General features: G+C 40.8%; 1 protein-coding gene across 1 annotated transcript in view; it reads right to left on the bottom strand.

Annotated features, from left to right (window-relative positions):
- The window catches only part of GABBR2 (gamma-aminobutyric acid type B receptor subunit 2), a 491,662-nt gene that overhangs the window by 171,076 nt on the left and 299,420 nt on the right, over nucleotides 1-21,166 (bottom strand). The gene's annotated exons all lie outside the window — the stretch shown is intronic.

The following is a 21,166-nucleotide window of genomic DNA, read 5'->3' as shown; positions in this document are numbered from 1 at the left end:
AAAGTTTTCTTTGATGATCTGGCTCAGCAGAGCCAAAAATTTCCTTTCAGGCCTCTATGCCTGGGCATGCACAACCCAATTTACATTTAAATTCCGAGCTCATGACCCTATTTGTGACACTGATTTTGGGAGCTGATGATCTTGAACTAGACGGCAAATTTGAAAAGACTGTATTTCACCCAACAGCGCCACATTAACCTTTTCTCCTTTCTCACTCAAAGTTATTGTGCCTGTTCAGCTCTGCTGAATGGAGCAGCTAGCTCCATTTCAGTAAAATCTGCAGGCTGATTAATACTAATCTGAGAGCCCACAGGAGGCAAAAGTTTTCCTTACATAAGCCACGCTTCTTATTGTTAAAACTGTTTACGCAGAATTGTAGGCTGGGCTGCAAATCTTGCGGAAATAGCTAAGCATTTGCTGTACCCCCATCAAAAGCTGGAGTTTGCAGTTCTGAAAACTGATTTGCCTTTCACATGAGCAGTTGTGGGGCCCTAAAACTAGTTTGGAATAAAAACACAATCCCCTGGTGTCCAGCAGCGGTTTCACAAAGCCCATCCACACAGGATTACATACTCTTAGGAGTAAACATAAGACTATACTTTTTGTCACCAGCTGAAAATTCTCTGTGAAAGAGATAAATGCATAAATCCTTGACAGTCTTAAACAATAAAATCTTCCCAGTAGTCATCTAAAAGTTAAAACGGTTACTGCTAAAAAGCGAACCAATTCACTTCCGCCTGTATTTGTAGCATGACAGTTATTACCTGTAGATCTAAAACATCAAAACACAACCTAGAGAGAAGAGAGGCAAACACCAGAATGCACACCGACATACAATTTGCACATTAGATGCCGGATAGTCCACAGTACTTACTTATATCAAACAGGGAGAACACGCACCTTGGCGTTGGTCTACCCACAACTTTGCAGCAACAGGCTAAAACCTGACACCTCTGATGAAGAGAAAAGACTAATTGCTCCACAAACATATCTGTATGGAGCGGTTTACTGGGACTGGATTAGATGTGAGAAGCACATAACAGGAGGGGAAGCATACACACAAAAGAGAGTGTAAATATGTGGTCTACTGATTAAAGTACTGCAATTGAGAACCTTTTTCTGTGATTGCTTCATGTGACATAAAATGCCACGTGATAAATGTGACATTGATAAATTCTTAACATGGCTTCCTTTACAGATGAAAGTAACACGGAGAATGTGCCTATGATGGTAACTGCAATGTCGTGCAATATAGATGAGGCGGCCTTCAACTAACTAGCCCAGGCACCAGGAGCTAGGAATGGAGCTTGGTAGAGCTGTTTGGAGAAACAAACTTCCATGGCAGACGGAGCTGAAGAGAGAGACTGTTTTGGACTTCGAAACACAAGAGTGTGAGTGTGTGTGTGTGGGGGGGGGCCGGAAGTGTTTAGTACCTAGCAACCACATTATCAATGCCTTGTCCACTACAAATGGAAAAGGACAGTTCATAGAGTGCATGCCAAGGTTTACTGAAGTCAAGAAATGTCATAAAGATGTTCAATATCTTAAAGTATTTGCAATTGTGGAAAGTAGCTTATGAGGGAAATAAATCGTATTTTTACTGAGAGGAAGGATATACTATCCATATCATAGTATGTTTACAGGAGTGCTGAGGGGGAGACACAAACAGTCTTTGTGGTCTTTTGTACTCCCAGCAAACTACAGCTGTTGGTTCTTCAGTTCCCCAAGCAAAAGCCATGATCAGTGACAAAGTCACCTCGAAATATTAATTAAAGGAAGCAAGGAGGCAGCAGTATAACTGGCTGCTCTCTTGCACAGGCCAACATAGCTACGAATGTGACTGCAGGCTCTACTTTTCTATATGCCATTCTCTCGAGTTCCCTTTGGAAATTCTGAATTATTCAAGTCAGTTTACTGATTGTATAATGTAGCTCACATCTGTCAAAATCTCTGTGTGTTCAACAACAAAAGGACAGGAGGAAATGCAACTCCTTCAAATAAACAGACCAACAAAATCCTTCACACAGTATTCAGAATACAATGTTGGCTTCTTTCTGTAGCCTTTTCATTATTTTTAACTTGTTCTTTCCATACTCATGACAGAGAGATCGTATTGAAACCCCCCTGCTCAGGTTAAAATGAGGAAGAAAGATATGAGGGAAAATATACCTGTTTTGTGAAATAATGTTTGTCCATACTATGACAGGAGCAGTGTGATTTCAGAACTTGAATCTGCAGCTGTTCTTTCACACAGGAACAGAAAAGTATGAAAACTATCCAACACCCAAAAAACTGGCCCAGAAATATGTGACTGATAATTATACCTAACAGAATTATAAACAATTAATCCGTCTCGTTTATTAATTGTCACAGAATAGATTACTGATGTGGCCAAGATGAAAGCCTTCTGCCAACAAAGAACTGAACTACTCTTAAAGGTGAATTAAAATGTTTTCTTTGACATGTTTAATTACAGAATTTTATAGCGCACTTTAAGCAACTCCAGACAAATTGACGCATTAGCACTTAATTAATTGGGCCACATTTCACAAAGTTAATACAACAGATTTTTAATTGCATATCAGGTTCTTGTTCAATAAAACCAAAAATAATCCTGCAACTGACGTCAACTGAGTAAAACAAACTTACCAAAATGCACAACGATATTGTGATTGCCAGTATGACTGATAACCGCTTACATTGAGAGTTTTCAGATGAAACTATGCTTAGTTTCAGTTCCTTTCACTATATGTCATAATTTCCATTTCCACTACATTTTTCTAAGTGTACTTATTCACACCTCATGAAGACAGTTTCTACTGAGAGATGTTTAAGGATGAGAGAAAGCACTTGCAATGCACAAGAGATGGGACAGATGGATTCCTTGTGTTTTCCTCTATGTAGGCAATGCTGGCTAATTCCTAACGATGCTAAGACTTCGTCTGTATCTAAAGTTTATAGCACCTTCACGTATGCCAATCTGACTGAAACGGTACAAAGACCCTAGTGGTGATGCAGTTAAGCCAATATAAAAATGTTTACACCAGTACATTCGGCAGTATAATTTACACTTATAATAGTTAGGACACTCTGAAATAACACAGCATCCTACGAAGTTACACAAAGACATATATCGATGTGTGAACGCATTAATGACCTCCTACACATCTCGTTGATTATACCAATGTAAAAAACTATGTCTAGTCCACCAGAACAAAGACAAATTAACAGGTCTGCCCTAACATTACCGTGGTGCCCAAACCGCATGGCTGTAAATGAAAATTAAGGACCTCAAAGCTCTAAACAGCCTACCACAGCTTGCCACTACTTATACTTTGCTATGTCACTGGAGTTCTTTATAAACTTAGAATTCCATGCGAACTACAAAGACAAACGTGCAAATGATGAGTATTCACTTTCCAACAAATATAGAGTGAATTTTAAAGTAAACTCAATAAACTTACTGTGGACTATTCTCAAGACAAGCTAAGGGTCACTGGGGTTTCTCATCTAAAGGACACCCAGGGTATTCTCAATTTAGAAGCAGCGGAAAAAAGACATAGCCTATAGCTGAAGGAATACACAGTATCTAGGTCTTAGTTTGTCCTGAAAAAAACATCCCTGCATAAGGTGCCACCTTCATGTCTCCTTCTCCTTGGAAAGTTTTTCAAAATTTTTTTACATAGCTCCTCCCGCTTCTCCATTCAGGAAATTATCAGTGTACTCCCTGAAAACCTTGCTCTGACATCAGTTTAACAGTCCGTTCTCCCACTCTTTGTCAACTGCCCCTCTTGCTTAACCACTGTAATTCAGCGGGAGTGATTAGATGCTTAGCACATTAGGAAATCTTGCTGCATATTCAGCACTTAGCAGCCTCCCTCAGTATCCAGTATTATTAAACCTTGTCCTACAACAGAAACATTTAGCTCTTGCACATTGTTTGTCATCCATGCATTGCAGCCCAACAGGACTGCTGGCAGCTATAGGAAATATTTACTCGTCAGATCTCAGAAGAGTTTTGGAAAATGCCCAAGTGGCTGCCAAAAAGGTGAAGCTGAGCATGGACCATACACACCTGAAATGTTTCAAGATACTTAGGAACCTGACAATAAGTCTTGTACACCCTTAAATTTGGAAAGACTTTTCATTTCAAATTTCAAATCATCTCCTAGACATGAATGAAAAATCACGCCACAGCACAAGTGCTCACACTTTCAAAGACACACCTAACTTATCTGAAAGTTCACCATTTGCAAGCTATTGGCAACTCATTGAGGGGTTCAGTCCAGAGACAGGGTGTAGGGTGCAGACACATTATGATGTCCTGAGCCTCACCTTTCTCCAGTTTGGCTTCTGGTCACATTCCCTTTTAAAGAGTCAATGTTTTTCTTTGGCACTTTAAACTGTCAGTCACCTAGCAATCATTTGTCACTGACAGGTCTTAGCTCTTCTTTCTCATTCCCTCTATTGCCTACTGCGAAGGCTCCTGAAGAGCTAATGTGCCACCGTGAGCGACAGCAATCCTGCAACCAAGGGCATTCAGAGAACAAGTCCCAGGAAAGAAGATGGGCCAAACACAAGCAGTGAAAAACCTAAGCTGGAGACTGCAAACTGATGACAAGTCTGAGGACACTTCCCATATTTCTCTAAGTCCTGTGCAAATAGCCTGCAAAATCTCTTCTAACTTGTCTTCCCTTTGTCTCACTCATTTTGAAAGCTGTTTCACAAAATAATGATCTACCACAAAAGCTGGAAATGCCTTTTTAAATACCTTTACATTACTGAATTAAACCAAGCGTCATGAAAGTTAATTTCCTTCAGAATAAATACAGTAACATTTCATGTGGATCCTGTAGAAACTCTTAGCAAATTAATGTAATCTTAATTTTCACAGTATATCCTTGTCAAACAGGACCAGGAAGCTTTTCAGTTATTCCTATCACATATCAGCAATAACCAATAAACGTCGAAAGTTTCCAATTAAAAAAAAAAAAATATCACAAGAGAAGCTTATAAATAATGAATGAGCAAAGCCTTTTTCATGAATTCCTATCCACTTGTAGGCAACCATTTCTTTGTTTAAACACAGAAATGCTGAGATTAAGAATCACAGTTCAAATAAGGAAGAAAATGTCAGGTCAGACAGAAGATTATTCTTCAGCAGAAGCTGCCAGAAAAGAAAGAATCAAGGAAGAAAAATATGTCACCTTTGAAAGGATTTGAATTACCACACAAGTTTTTACCTTTGTAATTAGAGTTAAAAATCTGTTTTGCCCAAAGAAGAATTACCTTCCTCTTTAACTCCTGCATAATTATTTCCTTAATTTGAAGTTCTTGTCTAGTGTTTTATTTCTGAAATGCTGGATTCCCGTGCGCACAACGTACAGGAAATCCTGAGTTATGAAAGCAGTATATATAGCAAGTGGTAATTACTCTTCATAGCCAGTTCTCCAGGCCTATCTTTCCTTCATCCATAAAGCAAAACAGACAGAAAGGTTAAACCAGCCAAAGGCCAAACACTGTATGTCAGCCTTCGAGTCAGGATGAAAGCTAAGAAGTCTTAACCCTGGGCTTATTTCAGTACGTTAGTAATGGTATTTAGCCAACAGGACACAGAAAGCAAGTAAGCAAGCAGCACATAAAATGTCGTTAAGTATCCCGAACTCATAAAAAATATACTTGTTTTATAGGCCAAGATTTTTCCATAAAAAGTTCAAGCATCTGCATTTTTAAAAGCTTATAAAAAATAATTTTACTGATTCTTTTTAACCGTTGTTTTTACCATCCTGATTTTACATCTGTCGCCTATTTTGCTTGTTAGACTGGCTTCTAGCTCCGCATAGAAATTTAGTAATATAGTTCATGTGCATTTAATAGCTAAGTATCTTAGGTATTTATATATCAGGTATCAAAGAGCTATACAATGAAATAAAAAATAATGACTCTGAGTTTAAAACAATTACTTCTTAAAAGCTGTATTGCTAACACTATCATTATACCTTTCATTCAGGAAACTGGGATAGTTATAAATAAATACACAACAACAGAGGCAGATTATCCATGAAGTACAACGACTGGGGTGACGAAGCACGTCTAGAGAGCTTACATTAATTCTCCTAAAAAGAAGTTCCTGTTTCTTAGGATGCTTAGTAAATTCCTTGATAGTTTGAAATGAGTTTTTATATGAGATCACACTTTTGGGGGGTTTAATACTGCTAGCATAAGATCTGAACTGAGAATCATAATCAAACTGTATAACCACTGCAACGTATGTCAGTAAGTTGAATTACCTTTAATTCCATTAAGGAAGCTAACAGATATAAACAAATATTCAAAAAGGCACAGTATGGTTCTATTTTAGGATACACATATGTGCGGTACTTGCAACATCTCAATCCAGCTAAGGGTTTTCCTATTCTATTGTTCATTCTCCTTTATGATTCGATTAACTTTTCAGAGAATGAAAATTGCCATAATTCTGAGAGTTTATTTGCCAAAGTAAATTATTCTTTGAAGTCATACAGTACCTCAGAGTGTAAGCATACATGTGCTTTTTTAATATTAATATTTATCAAAATGTAACATGGTCTACAAACAAAAATTGATGTTTATTTCACTTATCACTTGGAATCACCTCTTCCTAGCAGAGTCCAAAACCAGTGTGCGTTTCTTGACTCAGAATTTACAGTGGGAAATAACACTGCATGTGTAAAACTACAGGCAGCCACCATGAGAAGGAATTTGCTCAATTATTAAATAACAACACAATTTTATTTATTGTCGTGTGCCTTTCAGTACCTTTACTCTCGTAGACTAGTCCATTTTCTACAGTGTGTGTGCTAGGAAACCAAACTGTGCAGACACGCAGCCTTGGGCTGGCTTCCCAGGAGACCTCCCAGGAGCTTCCCAGGTCTGAAGGGCCATCCAGGCAGTGACAGGTTTGGACGCGGGTGCCACTGATCTGCAGAGATGTCCCCCTGGCAGCAGCCCAGGGCCCAGCAGCAGCTCCATCTGTCAGAGTCTCTCTGGGAGAGGGACAACTGAAGCCAGGACTGCGCAGGGGGTGGAGGTGCCAGTGAGAGAGGCTGCGGCCACGATCTGTTGCCTCTTGAGCTTGATTTCAGAGTGCTGAAACGTCAGAGACGGTGAGGCACAATTCAAGATATACCATGATACTGCATTAATTCAAAGATAAGGGACAGCAAACCATAGGACGGCAGTGTATCCATTTTGACAATCTATGAGACTTCCAAAGAAACCCAAGGTGACAGAGCAGTAGTGTTTCCAGATCTCTTATCCAAGGGGAATAAATGCAATTATTATCTCTCTGGTGCCTTGGAATCTGAGCCTGAGTAGGCACAGTGTGCAGTATCAGGAGAGTCTGGCAAAAGAAAGATTTGAATCACTATCAAATTACCAGAGAATGTTTTTTTAGTTAACCCAAAAGTTACTCCTAAACTTAAGTCAAATTCACCAAGCAGTGTAATTTAGGGAAGAAACGACTGGGAATAGCACTGCTGTCAGTTTTTTCTGACTCATCAGGTTAAAGTTCATCTGTAGCTGAAAAATGCATGACACCAAGGCAGCAGCCTAATCCCTGCTTCCATCTGCTGGCTCAGCATTTAGCCTTTCCATACAACCCTGACAGAAGATGTGACAGGCCACCACCCGGGGATAGCCTGACAGGAAAGACATCCTGGGGGACCTGGGCGACCCTGAGTCCAGCCCAGCTGCACACTCTGGTTGAATCAGACAGAAGCTCAGGGTGACCTTTTCCTCCTCCGCTACGTTTAATATTCTAGCATTTAATTTGATTTTCTCGTGGATGCCCAAAAGAAGTGTTTCACTACATTACCTAAACACATTACTTATCTAACTGAAATTTTAAGTTCAATTCAATGTGGATTATCGCTTGTTTTTTGCTGTTGAGAAGCGCTATGATGCACAGCACAACCATTGACAGTAGCCCTGGTCCGTGGACAGCTTCATCTGACCCGAACGCTGCCGCCACGTCTCTGCCACCGTGTTTTCGGGGGCTGCTCAGACATACAGAGCAAGCTGCATGACCCAGTCCTCCTTCTGAGGGTTGGGTGGCCCTTCCTGACTTATACAATAACCAAACTTAAAAGCATGAAGTGACAGAAATAAAAACGCCCCACCACCACCACCACAGAAGAGGCATGCTTGGCCAGAGGAGCGGAGCAGAGCAGCGTGCCAGCTATTGCAGAGCTGTGACCAGGCGACCGAGTGCCTCACAACAAGGTTGTCTTCCCTCCCCCTAGCAAGGCACGCCTGCTTTCGGTAATCTCATACAACGCAGGGACAAAACGAAGGCTCCATGCTCGCACATTTGGATGCCTACCTAGGAGCCTACGATTAGGGCCTTCCCTCGCCATCTGCCAGGGCTGTGCTTCCCCTCCCCTGGGAGGGGAGGGCTCCGCACACGCTGAGCTGCCTCGCAGCAGGCTGCTGAGAGGTCAGAAAACGAGATGCTCTGGCTTCTTCCTCACGCTCTGCATCCTTAAACTTTTGCAGAGTTAAGAGCGCATTATTTAGAGCCTGGAGTTTCGCAATTACCATGCCCGAGACGGGAGGAGAGCAGCAGCTGTTGTGCTTATTACGAGTGTTGGATCTGAACTACTCACTATGTCCTTGAATACCCACTCTTGCCATTACACCAGGTGGCCCGTGAAAACACTGTAGCACGTAAAGAGCTTTGAATATCTGCTTCATCATTCAGGGTCAAACCCAAAGGAAGAATTCCCACTGCCCTCATCCTAAGATACAAAATGAGGTAGCTGAGGCGGCCTTGAACGCATTGACACAAAGCTGCAAACTCTATGCTCTTTTCTGTCTTGTAATTTGTACGGTAACTGCCAGGGTTTTTTCCTGTACAAGAAAGCCAGTTTTGACTCAACCCAGGCTGGTTTATTCCAGAGACTTTGCTCAAGAAGAGGAGGGGAAGCATTCCAGAAAAAAATTTAGAGCAACAAACAGCCCACCTGTGTAATAACCTGTATCTGCAAGCGACCCCTCACTCACCAACATATAGGGAAGACTATAAAGGCACACAAGTGGTGATACCCCCCTAGATCACCCTCCCAGCTTACACTGCTGAGATGAACAAGAGAGCCATCACTCAAAGAACCATCGAAAGCCACCAACATTGCGCCTTTCAAGCTCTAGCCCTCCCCTGACAATCAGCTCCTTGCACAGAAGCCTGGCTTAGAGCCACGTGGGATCACAGGCTGTATGTGCCTGTCCTCAGGGACGTATGCTCCCCATCAGGGACACGCTCGTCACTGCTACATTTAGGGATGGCACACCAGGGAGTGAGAAAACAAGGAACGTTACACAAGCCCAGGACACCCATCAAAGCCAAGAATCGCATGATTCATAGGGTGAGAAAAGTGTGTTTGGGAGCGCCACTTGGGAGTGTTTTTACAAGCAGAACTGGCTGCTGGGAAGTTCCTCTTCAAAGCCTGTGGGTTTTGCCTGTCTTTTTGACCCCACAAGAGGCTACCTGAGAAGTTTGGAAAGTTTGGGGTGCCTCCCAGGAGGAGGTATGCTGTGAGACCGTAAGCACATGCATAACGAAGCTAAAGCCTGTGGCACTGGCCGAGGGGTGCAGGTGGTGATGCTCTGCAGCCCCATCCCCTATCTCTGTGCGAAATATTGGCAGCTACCAGAAATGACCATGCCCTACTCAGTTCTCCCAGGCTTTAAGAGACAGATTCAGGAGATGGATCCACTCATGGGAGACTGGTGATGTACAAAAGGTTTTGTTTTCAAAAGGCAGCATTTGAAATGCCGTGTACCAGCCCAGACCAATGGGCCCCTACAATGATATTTTTTAATTGATGAATTTCCATTTGACACCCTTTTTTTTTTTTTTTGGATGTAAGTGTATGTGAGTCATATGTCATCCTATTATCACCGCTAATATTTCTTTATTTTTCCCTTTAAATTTTAATCGTGTTAAAACTTAAAGGAAAAAACCCAATAATATTTGCAAAAGAAAGATAATTCAGGAAACTATTTTAGTTTGGTTAGATTATTATTTTTTTAACCTGTAAACTGGTCTTGCATTCAAGAGGAGTAAAACACACTCCAACTGGAACTTGTTAAAAGTCAAAGTTCCAGAGAAATAATTCCATTTTCCTGCTACTTCAGTGAACCTCCACTTGCTTTAACCTGTTTCTAGTAATCTCTTTGTATTACTAATCCACTGGAAAAACAGAAAGGGGGAAAAAGAGCCAACAGTAATCTCCTCTTAGTACTAATTAGGAACAACATGTATTTTAATAAAAGCAAAGAAAGCGTTTTAGAAGACTGATTAAGATACAAAGAAGAGTTTTGAAGTGATGGTCCCTGATTTTATCTTTAACTACTGCTTCAAAATTTTCCTGAAATATGGTATGCTTCATTGTTGTGCTAATCTTAAATTCTGATTTATTTTTCCTTTTATTTCTTCATCTGGATTTTGAATAGCTACAGAAAACAGGCCTGCATTAAGAGAAAAAACCTCCCATGGAAAGCTACAGCCATTAAATTATAATTACTATAAATAATAAAGGATTTAATAATTAATATAGAGCAGTTATATAATATACCTGACAGACAGCTCTGGAATAAATTTGTCTGGCAAAGCACAGCCAGATCACACAAGCATTTACGCATAAGCATAGCTTTTTTTTTTGGTGCATAACATTAAATACACCCATCTAAGAGTTTCCAGAGTCAAAACTGGTATTTTAGGCATTGACAGAAAACAGTTTGACAAAACACTCATAGTTTCAAAGAATGTATTCTGCCCAGAAAACTGATAGCATACAGCAATGATGATTTTAGTTTGAACATTACCTTGGTACAAGAGGACAGGTTTTATGCCTGTAGGAATGAAATATAATATAAGGCAAAAATACTTGAAAAGCTGATCAAAACTAGAAAAGCAGAAGTATGCATTTTCTTCTCATGTATCACTGTATTGCAGTACAACAGTGAAGAATGGTACAGACATTACAATTGGCTGGGCATAAAATACTAGATTAAACAACCGCTGTAGATGCACAAAACTCTGGAAAACCAGTGTACAAAACTAATGTAATCAGTTTTTCATTGCAACTGGAATCAAAACTTGAAAAATTCTACTCTTTCAAATGTGAGGGATGTTTGTCTCCCTGTTCTAGCTTAATCTTATGCCTTTTGTCTGAGATAATATTAAAATTGTAGATGCACAATGAGCAAAGAAAGCTGGGGTTTGTTTGGAGTATGAGAACAGGAGGAATTCTGGACGCAGGAAATTCCAAAAACAGTTTCAAGAAAAAAATATTTCAAAAAGGTTTCCGTTGGCAAAGTATTACTATAGGCTATCTACAAAAGCCAACTGTCCCACAAACTTTAATTGTGACAAGTTTGGAAGTCAAAACCACAGCCATTAAACTATCTATGTGCAGGGGAATTAAGTCTCACTTGAAGCGAGTACGTACCTCAGTGGCTGTGTGTCTCAGAAATTGCTACCAATCCCTCGCTAGTTACAGCATTCAACGGAAATTTAAATCACAGAATGTTTCAGGAAGGAAAAAAAATAATTGACTGGAGAGGATCATAATCTATGCCACCTGTTTTATATAGTGAGCAGCATTAAGAAAAGCAAATACTTTACCTATTTAACCATAAATCTTTAACACTTCCCCCACCCCCAATTTTAAGAACCTCAGTACAAAACTGTATTAGAAAAAGACTACTTAAACTTAGATACAGTTTTTGTCTCTTTGCCTTCTTATACACAATTGCTTCTTATGCAATAGTTTTTACAGATTAGTGGGAGCTGGCAGTGCAAGTCAGATGCTCTTACTAACTGCTTTTCAGTATAAGATGTAAAAATGTTTTCTTGTTTTCCTGTGTTTTGGGTAGTACAGAAAAATCTAGCAAAAATCACTTGTTTCTAGATTTAAGTAACTTCGATTTAAACAAGAACAATTGTCTGTAAGACAAAAAAGGTCCAAACTCATGAGCGCACAGCAGCCAGAAACATATGAAACATATCCCAGAGAAGCTGTCACACTTCTCGTGTGACACCAGTGCCTGGATTCCCACCTGCATTTGGAAATCTGGGGCCCTCAAACTCCAGCTACAATCCTGACGCTCTCCTCGCCTCAACAGTGTTACTTTCTCAGCATCTAGCACCTCCTGGCTTTCTCAGAGGAATGGAGATGTCCTGTTCCCTGTCCTACCAGGACCAAGACCAGGGGAGAGAAGGGACAACAAAGGGGCATCTGTTGCGTGCCACAACATGTGCTAAGACAGGGTTTGCCTGTGCCAAAAGCCCACCCTGCTTAAAATCACTTTCTCACTCAAGTAGACCACGTCACTCCTCATTGCATCCGTAGCATGTGTAAACATGGGGGAAAACACAGCTGCTGAGCAGAACAGTGCTCGTGTGGCATCCTCCTCTGCTCCGGCCTTGCCGCAAGAGGAGTCGCTGGCTCCTCTTCAATCACGCCATTCACGGGAGAGCGCTGCTGTTTGGCAGCGCCCCTGTTTCCCAGCTACAGCACCGGCACTGAACTGCAGCTCGCTTTGCCTTGCTCTGCTGAATAATTCCTGGCATGCAGTAGAGGACATACTCCTACAAATGGGAGTTTCTTACTTAAACGGAAATTATTCTATAACTTCCATAGCCTAATCCAGGAGACAGACTGTTTCTGCAGACGCTATTCGTACCTGAGCTGTAAGAGGATACCAATGCTGCAATTCCTGTAACCAGGGTGAGAGAGATTCTCATTTCTGCAACCGGTATTAAAGTCCTGGTGGACAACAGGATGACCATGAGTCAGCAATGTGCCCTTGTGGCCAAGAAGGCCAATGGCATCCTGGGGTGCATCAAGAGGAGCGTGGCCAGCAGGTCAAGGGAGGTCATCCTCCCCCTCTACTCTGCCTTGGTGAGACCGCACCTGGAGTACTGTGTCCAGTTCTGGGCTCCCCGGTTCAAGAGGGACAGGGAACTGCTGGAAAGGGTGCAGCGGAGGGCTACGAGGATGATTAGGGGACTGGAACACCTCTCTTATGAGGAAAGGCTGAGGGATTTGGGTCTCTTCAGTCTGGAAAAAAGACGTCTGAGGGGTGACCTTATCAACGCTTATAAATACTTAAAGGGTGGGTGTCAGGACGATGGGGCGAGGCTCTTTTCAGTGGTGCCCGGGGACAGGACAAGAGGCAATGGGCACAAACTGGAACATAGGAAGTTCCACCTAAACATGAGGAGGAACTTCTTTACCCTGAGGGTGGCAGAGCACTGGAACAGGCTGCCCAGAGAGGTGGTGGAGTCTCCATCTCTGGAGACATTCAAAACCCACCTGGACGTGTTCCTGTGTAACCTGCTCTAGGTGACCCTGCTCTGGCAGGGGGGTTGGACTAGATGATCTCCAGAGGTCCCTTCCAACCCTATGATTCTATGATTCTATGATTCTATGATTCTATAAAGATCATGCCAACCCGCTGCATCACTTGGGTTACTTCTTTCCTGTGTAGCGTGCCCTTAGTTGTTCTGGCAGATTTTGAAGCTGCTGTTTTATTCAAACATAGCACGTCATAGGTTTTCTGGTGTTTCTTGCGAGTATACGTGGGAGGGACGGTGGAGCTAGCATGAAAATTTTATGCACTCTTCTGGACTAGCTGTTAACAACACAGTCCTTTCCAGTTCATGCTCCTACCCTCAAAATACTGAATCCTCCCTCCCCCCCAATATACCAAAAATATCACGTTTATATGGCAATATACCTCAACTGTCCCTAGTAAAAAGGCAATCGAAATCTTAACCTGTGCCAAAATTCCATCGTTTTTCATTGTTGTTTTTAAATTTCAGCAGGATTATAGGGCTGAAAAATATTTTGCAAGACCAGGAGGGCTGACAGAGAGACCAGAGGGCAAGGCTAATACACGTCGAGCTGCAGGACACAGCTCAGCAGTCAGGCAGGGCAACCGCGCTGAGCCCAGTGACCAGAAGGCACAAATGGTGGGAGGTGCAGAGAGCTGGGGGGACGACAAGGACATTGCCTCTCCATCCTTCATTACCAAAAGTTATAGCAGCTAACCCTGGAGAGACCAGAGCCCTAAGAAACAGCCACGTAGATCCATAATTCCCCCCAAAGAAATATTATTTACAGGCTTTTTTACCTATCATTAAGTCCTTAATCTGCTCATATCTGGAGAGTCTAAGTTCCTCAAAACTAATCAACTGTTTTGGGCATATCACTACCATTTTGAAGTTTTCCGGAAAAGGGCCAAAGAGTTACAGGTCTCATTCAGCCAGGTCCAGTTCAAAAGCAGCAATTCACCAACCAGAACAGTGTACCTACTCGGTTTCTGGGTTTTGTTTATAAATCTGTCCTATTCAGTTTCCTGATTTTGCCTATAAAAATGATGTAATGAACTAACAGAGAGAAAATATAAACGGATACTGCATTTTTGATAATGTATAAAATCATTATGATTTTTTTAACTCAGGGCATGATGTTGTCGGATCCACTGTTTCTATTTCCTTCAGTGGGGCTTTCCAAATCTCAGAAGGTTTTTATGGGAAATGCTGTAAAACCTAAAGTGCTGAAAGATAATTGCATTCAACTGAAAGGAAAAACTAAATCCACCTTATGATCTAGCTTGCACATTCTGTTACCTTCAAAAGTTAATACTGCTTTTGTGACAACCTGCCCACTGATTTTAGTAAGAGAAATTGAGTAAGTCTCTTTTGAAATGGTCCAATTTCCTGCTCCTACTTTCTTAATAAAAGCTACCTTCTTTACACCTGGTCCAAACCTTTCATTGAGCTTAAACACAAAATCACCTGCTATCTGAAACCCAATAATATGCTTCTTAATTATCTAATTTCCATTCACTTAAAACAAATGATAATCATTTATTCTATACCTTGACCTAGCACAGAGTGTAATTTAATAATCAAGAGAGCACTATACACGTAATTTGGTGAAAAATCCATTTGAAGAATCTTGAATTTCTCTGCTTTTTCATGAGACATTTTCTTAAAGGAATCTGTGTATGACTAATATAGTTCAATATCGGAAAGAAAACGAGCCTCTTGAAGATCAAGTTGCACAGAATTATCACAACTAGTTTTTGCTAAGAGCATGCCAGCTTAGATGATATTTTTCTAAAATTATATTACTATTGCTTTTATAGCAATCACAAATAAAAGAGAGTTTTAAAGCCAGTTTTAAAAGAACCATCTCCAGTCAGTTTACAGTTTTTCTCAGTATTTCATTTTTGGTGGAAATAAATCGTGAATGAATAAAATCAACTTGCAGTTCTCATTACTGTATAAATGATATTTTTTTCTTTCTTACTAAAAATAAATTTAGTGCAAACCATAATTTTTTAAATATTTAAATCTCTTTTCCAGATATTAAACAGGATTAGCACATCTAGCAAAATTTAGCAAGTTCTAACAAATACTTAAAAAAGAAAAATAATACTGCAGAAGCGAAAGATTTTAAATTATACATTTATAGCCAAACACAGTGTATTTTGGTTTTTGCTGCAGAGCTGTGATTGTAAAACCATTCTGTGTTGATAACAAATTTGATAAGAGAGAGAGGCAGGAGTTAGCTCCGACTGTACTCAGGCCACTATGCTGCAGATAGATACCACACTGTGTGGCTTACTGCACTGAACTGCGGGCACCACAAGGGGACAAAGTCAACCACAGCTGTCCAGCAAGTCTAAGACAACAAGCAATCAGAGAGGTGCTTCAGGGAGCCCACAAAGTCTCCAAAACCTAGGTATGACACTAACAATTCCCGTCCTCTTATTCTGGCATTAAATTCATCAGCCTGAGATGATACATCCCACAAGACTGCTCAGACACGACAGCCTTCCGCTGAAGACGCACAAGCTCCCTCACACGAGAAAGTCTCATCATTTCACAGGCTGTTGAGTTCCTAATTCAACTACACTCTTCAGGTACAACTGAGCTGTGGTGTCATAAATACACATTCAAAATAATTTCTCACACCATTATCTATTAAAAAACCCTGATATGCTAAATTTTTCAAAATAAGTTCTTGCTCCCTACCATCTGTAAAGTCAGTCTAAAGGCATGACCTTAACAAAAGTCCTTTTCACCTGTGGATGGATCTTCCCCTTCAGAGTTCAACCATGGGGAAGGTGAGAAGTGCAACAGAACCTGGTATGAGTGATCTCGCCGAAAGCTTCCCAGTTTATGGATGGTGTAACTGTTTAGAGTTTACCATGATTTGCACGTACAAGAAAACTTTATGGACTCAAGCAGTATAACATAAGATGTTAAAGCCTCATTTTTTCCCTAGTTCTGCTAGAGTAAGTCATTCAGGGTGATACGCCTACCAGCTCTGCTTTGAGGAACTAGTCTTCAGGTTTGCTTCGTTCTCCAAATTACTGTGCTGAGGGGGAATCTAAAATGAATTTAATCTTAATTGGCATTACTAAAAAACATAGCTTGGGCTTTCTCAGTAAGGATGCTGAGTTCTCATATTTACAGATTTAATTTTGTTTGATTTACTCTTCAGCAGCACCAAAGTATTTTTATAAGATCTAAAGTGAGTAAATAATAAGCGTCTGAACTGGGTTATTTTCAACTTTATTATATGAGATGTGACTGCAGATTTCAAACCTACAGAACAGGCAACTGAACAGTGCTTGATTTTGCTCATGGTTAATAGTGTAGTTAATTCGTTCCTTTCATAGCCATTACAGTGTTTATTAGTTAGAAGAAAATTTGGTGGGATTCAGCTGTCCAAACTTCGATAAGCATGGTGTAGACTTCCGTATCTCAACTACCTTGTCCAGGCTCCCTGTCAAGATGTTGAGGAAAACAGGCACGTCTTATAGAGCATGATTTGCTTGTTCTACTGTAGACACATACCTAAGAATAAGATTGATTTTTCATTCTGGAATTGCCTGTATCTTTCTTTAAGGTGGACCAAGACAACTTGCCCAGGTGCAAATATCTGGATAAATTATTTAACTTCTCATGGATATCAGCAGTGAGACAGATTTCATCTTCTGAGATGACCATCTTCCAAAAGAAAGGTGAATGAAAACAAACATAGACCTAATAAATTATTCCCTTCCAACATACACAGATTTATTCCATGTAGTAGCATAGCTTTAAAAAGAGTTAAAGAACAAATGTCTGGAAGAAATGTTTGTAAAAAGGCCGCTAAAGAAAACAATACTTACTCAGAAAAAAAATAATCCTGCTGTCAGTTAAACCTGAACAAATAGAGCTAAGCACACAAACAACAGAAACTGAGTTCAGCCAAAGATGACTGCTGTGGCACCGCTGTATTTGGGCTTAGGCTAATTCTTGAAATTTCCTACCGTTTTAACTAGTTTAAGCTAATTGTTTAGCTTTTCCTGGTAATGAAGCACTTCAAAGGTCTTGTTGAAATACAAGTTAAGGCATTTCCACTTCTGTTTCCAGGTGTGTTGGCCAGGAGATTCAATGACAGGCCTTATCAAAAACCTAGGCACCGAGGTCAAACACAAATATGTTAACAGTGCAAATACATCCCAGAACTGACCCCATACTTTTTTGTGACAAGAGAGAGGTATTCCTGTTAACTCCACTTAGCCCCCTAGGTCAGTCACGGGAGCACTCCTCCGAGATACAGTAAATAAGAGTTTAAGTTCCTTCTCTGAACAATCCGGATGAGGGATCTAAACTCAGCTCTCGCTGTAGATGAATGCCCCAGCTCCTGGACTGTCATTTTGGGCTTTCTTTGTGGTAAATTAATATTTAGCTATTTATACGCAGCAAAAAAGATCCAGTGCGGAAGACTTAGAGATTCACCCCAGATATCTCTCAGGAGCAGTTCAGTAACTTTAGAATAAAGAGCGATTTTGATGCAGATCCCTGCTCCACATCAAGCGGAGGATGGAACCACATCTGAACGATGCACCTTTCACGTGGGTGCTCTGCCTGCGAGGCACGGGGACGTCTTGGGCAAAGCTGCGCCCAACAGGGTGCTTTTTTGGAACTGCAAACAACCCAGGAATGAAGAAAACACCCAATTCACCCTGAGGTACTAGGGCTTAGATGTGCCATATTTTAGCGTGAATCAGGAGCAGACAAACCCTAGCGTAAATAAGGGCCTGCAGGGAGTTTAGGAACGTCTGAGGAATGGCTCTGAGGATCTACATTCTTGGGGTAAAACAATTAAAATCCCTTTCAATGGACTCCATAATATTCAGTTACTGAATAAAACAAATTTATCACCCAAACTTAGATCATTTTCGCCTGGCAAGCTCAGTCAGTTTGTGCATGTGTCAAAACGAAACCAAACCAAATATTCAAAATGACATGAGATTAACTGTACAGGCACTTTTGCAAACACTAAATTCTATGCCCACCTTTTGCATTTGTACTCCTCTAAGAAGGCATTGTAGCAGACTTTCACATGCCTAGTATACCTCTGCGTTTCTTCAAGGAAATAAGCATTTGTATTTCATATGCCTCAAGAACGTATTTTCTATAATTGGGTACTTATCCTTAATATTGGTTCAGGTTGTTATTACACACAATGAGATCAAAGTAGGCTGTGGAACAATACCTTAAAAATTAAAAACAGCTATAGCCTCAGATGAGTATTTAAGCCATGTGCAAAACGAGGTCTCTCACATCGTCTGTCAGATTATAGGTTTGATTGTGTGCGATGCTGCAAGTCCTGAATGTCTAATCAATTTAACATTTAAGATCTACTCCAAACTCTGCTGTATCAGGCTCAGAGTTTACAATGGTAAAACTACACCGTCTTCATAAAGCACTGCTTAATTAAAGTATTTTATATACACAGCAGTAATTCATCATACCATAAGCTACTGCTGATTAAAACCAGTAAGCTGGTTTTAAAACCTTGTGCACTCATCATAATCAACAGCAGGGAAGGATTCCGGAAGGCTTGACCCACTTCCAATGCAATTTGACCCAATTCAGTGTGATGCAGCTCCATTTATATTTTATCTCTTGATTGGGTTTTATCCATTTAACAGATCAGCTATTGATTTCTACAGAACAGCACAATTTATAGAATCATTCCAGATGAAAAGAAGAAACATCTATTGTTCAACTTTGTTTGTCCTTGGCCACCCCAGTAGGATTAATTATCTAGCATCATTTTCAGTAGAAAAATGAAATGTGGATGGCATAACCTTCCTGGCAGCTTTTTTCTACTGCCTGACTGCTACGTAGAGTTACCCAATGATCTTGCTGACGTTTAATCTAAATATTCCCTTACATCTTTATCTAGCCTCATAGTTATGGACCAGAGGCGAATATCCTATCCTTGAGAATGGCAGCTAAATTGTAATACGGGAAGGCAAACCTACAACGTGTACAAGCCAGGAAGCTTTCCGCCCGTTTTAGACCTCTCTGAGGCACCCACATTTTTCTGTTTAGCTAATCAGTGGCAATTTCTTGAACAGCAATTCACAAATCTCAGATGAGAACAATTCCCAGCAAACTCATATCATCTGAGAAAAGGGAATACACAGGAGACTATTCTAGTCAAAGCACAAAGGAATTTACTAGTATTTCAGGGGCTGATTGCTACTGGCCCTCTACAAAGACTGGGAAATACATACGTGATGGTGACAGAGAGGCCATACTGTATGTTGCTTATGCTGGGTCTGAGACAACAGTATACCTACAACACTACTTTTTATACAAAATTTTATCAATAAAGTGCCTAGCGTTTTTACCAAAGGAAGAACTGAACCTAGTTTTCAAGATCTAGTTTTCTAGCAGACCTCCGCTCTTGGAGGATACCAACAAAGATGAAGGCAAAAGGATTGACAGAGGGGATATTCAGAGAACCCTGTAGTTCGTGTTTCCTTTCTGCCCGCCTTGTGCAACCTTCCTATTTCTATATTAGTCAAGAAACTAGTCGTAAATGCTAAGTGGCAAACCATTTGACTGAATTAGAGTAACATTATGAAACATTTCAACTCTGCCTTTCCATCTGCATCCTGAGCAATGTAAAACAGGGACCGAATTTCACTTTCTTAATGCGAAGTGACTAAAAGCTACTCCATGACCTAATCTTTCACCCAGTTAAAATTGGGTCTGTCAGCATAGAGTATTCCACTTTCTTTATCTGGACCTTGAATGAGCTTACCTCAGCTGCTTGTAACTTTTAAATTCCTGGAGATTTTCAGCATTAGTCATTTTATACTTAAGAATAGAAGGAAAAAAAATATTTGTGAGCTTTTACCTTTGATCCTGTAATTGCTGACTTTCGAGTGCTTGATTTATGGCATGCAAATGTCACATTTCACTCCCTTACTCCCGTCTCCCCCTTTTCTGCTTGTTTTTAATAATAGTTGCAAAGCCAAGAAGATGAAAGGAAAGCAATCAAATGGAATATACCTAGTCTTAAATAAAGCATTTAATAATATTTCACCCTAAATTTATCCAAAATGATGAGAATACAAATGCCATCTGGAACGAATACTGCTTGAATGAGTGTAAATTGCAGACAGTCATGAAATCAATTATATTGTAATGAAGGATACTGCCGAGCCGCTTTTACACCTGTTCTTTTAGTCTATATATTAGTGAGCTGGTGAAAGCACAAAGCAACAAATAGTGCTAGCGCCTAGAAATCATCTCTTCTCTCACCATCCTTTGCATCTGCAGCTCGCAGTTAACTGGAGTTCAGGAAAAGCACTGCAAATTCTGGGGTTCCAACAAGCATAATTTTAATGGATGCCAAGAGTCCCTGGCTGGCAGCAGCCCCTGGGACGAGTGCACCTTCCCCCTGGAGCCCACGGCTGGCTGGCTATGGCAGCGCTGTTTGAGGGAAGGAGGCTGCACGTAATTCCTCAGATCCAGCACGAAAGGGGCAGTGGGCATTTCTGCTAGCGTCTGCTGCCCAGCACAAGGAGGTACGTATGCAGATTGCAAAGGCCCAAGTTATTCTTCCAGTACGTCTGTCCACGGCCCTGTGGGATCCAAAGTCCTGCCAGGGATGCTAGCTGAATTGCTTTGTATGGGTGCATCCCTAGGCGGCAAAAAAAGCCTTTTCTTCCAACTTCTCCGCCTCTGCAGGAGCAGCCAAGGTTTTGCTAAATGGGAGAGCCCCAGGCCAATTACCGCAAATAAATTGAACCT

The sequence above is a fragment of the Chroicocephalus ridibundus genome, chromosome 2, assembly GCF_963924245.1.
Source record: "Chroicocephalus ridibundus chromosome 2, bChrRid1.1, whole genome shotgun sequence".
Taxonomy (NCBI): Eukaryota; Metazoa; Chordata; class Aves; order Charadriiformes; family Laridae; genus Chroicocephalus; species Chroicocephalus ridibundus.
This window is presented reverse-complemented; position numbering and strand designations above follow the sequence as displayed.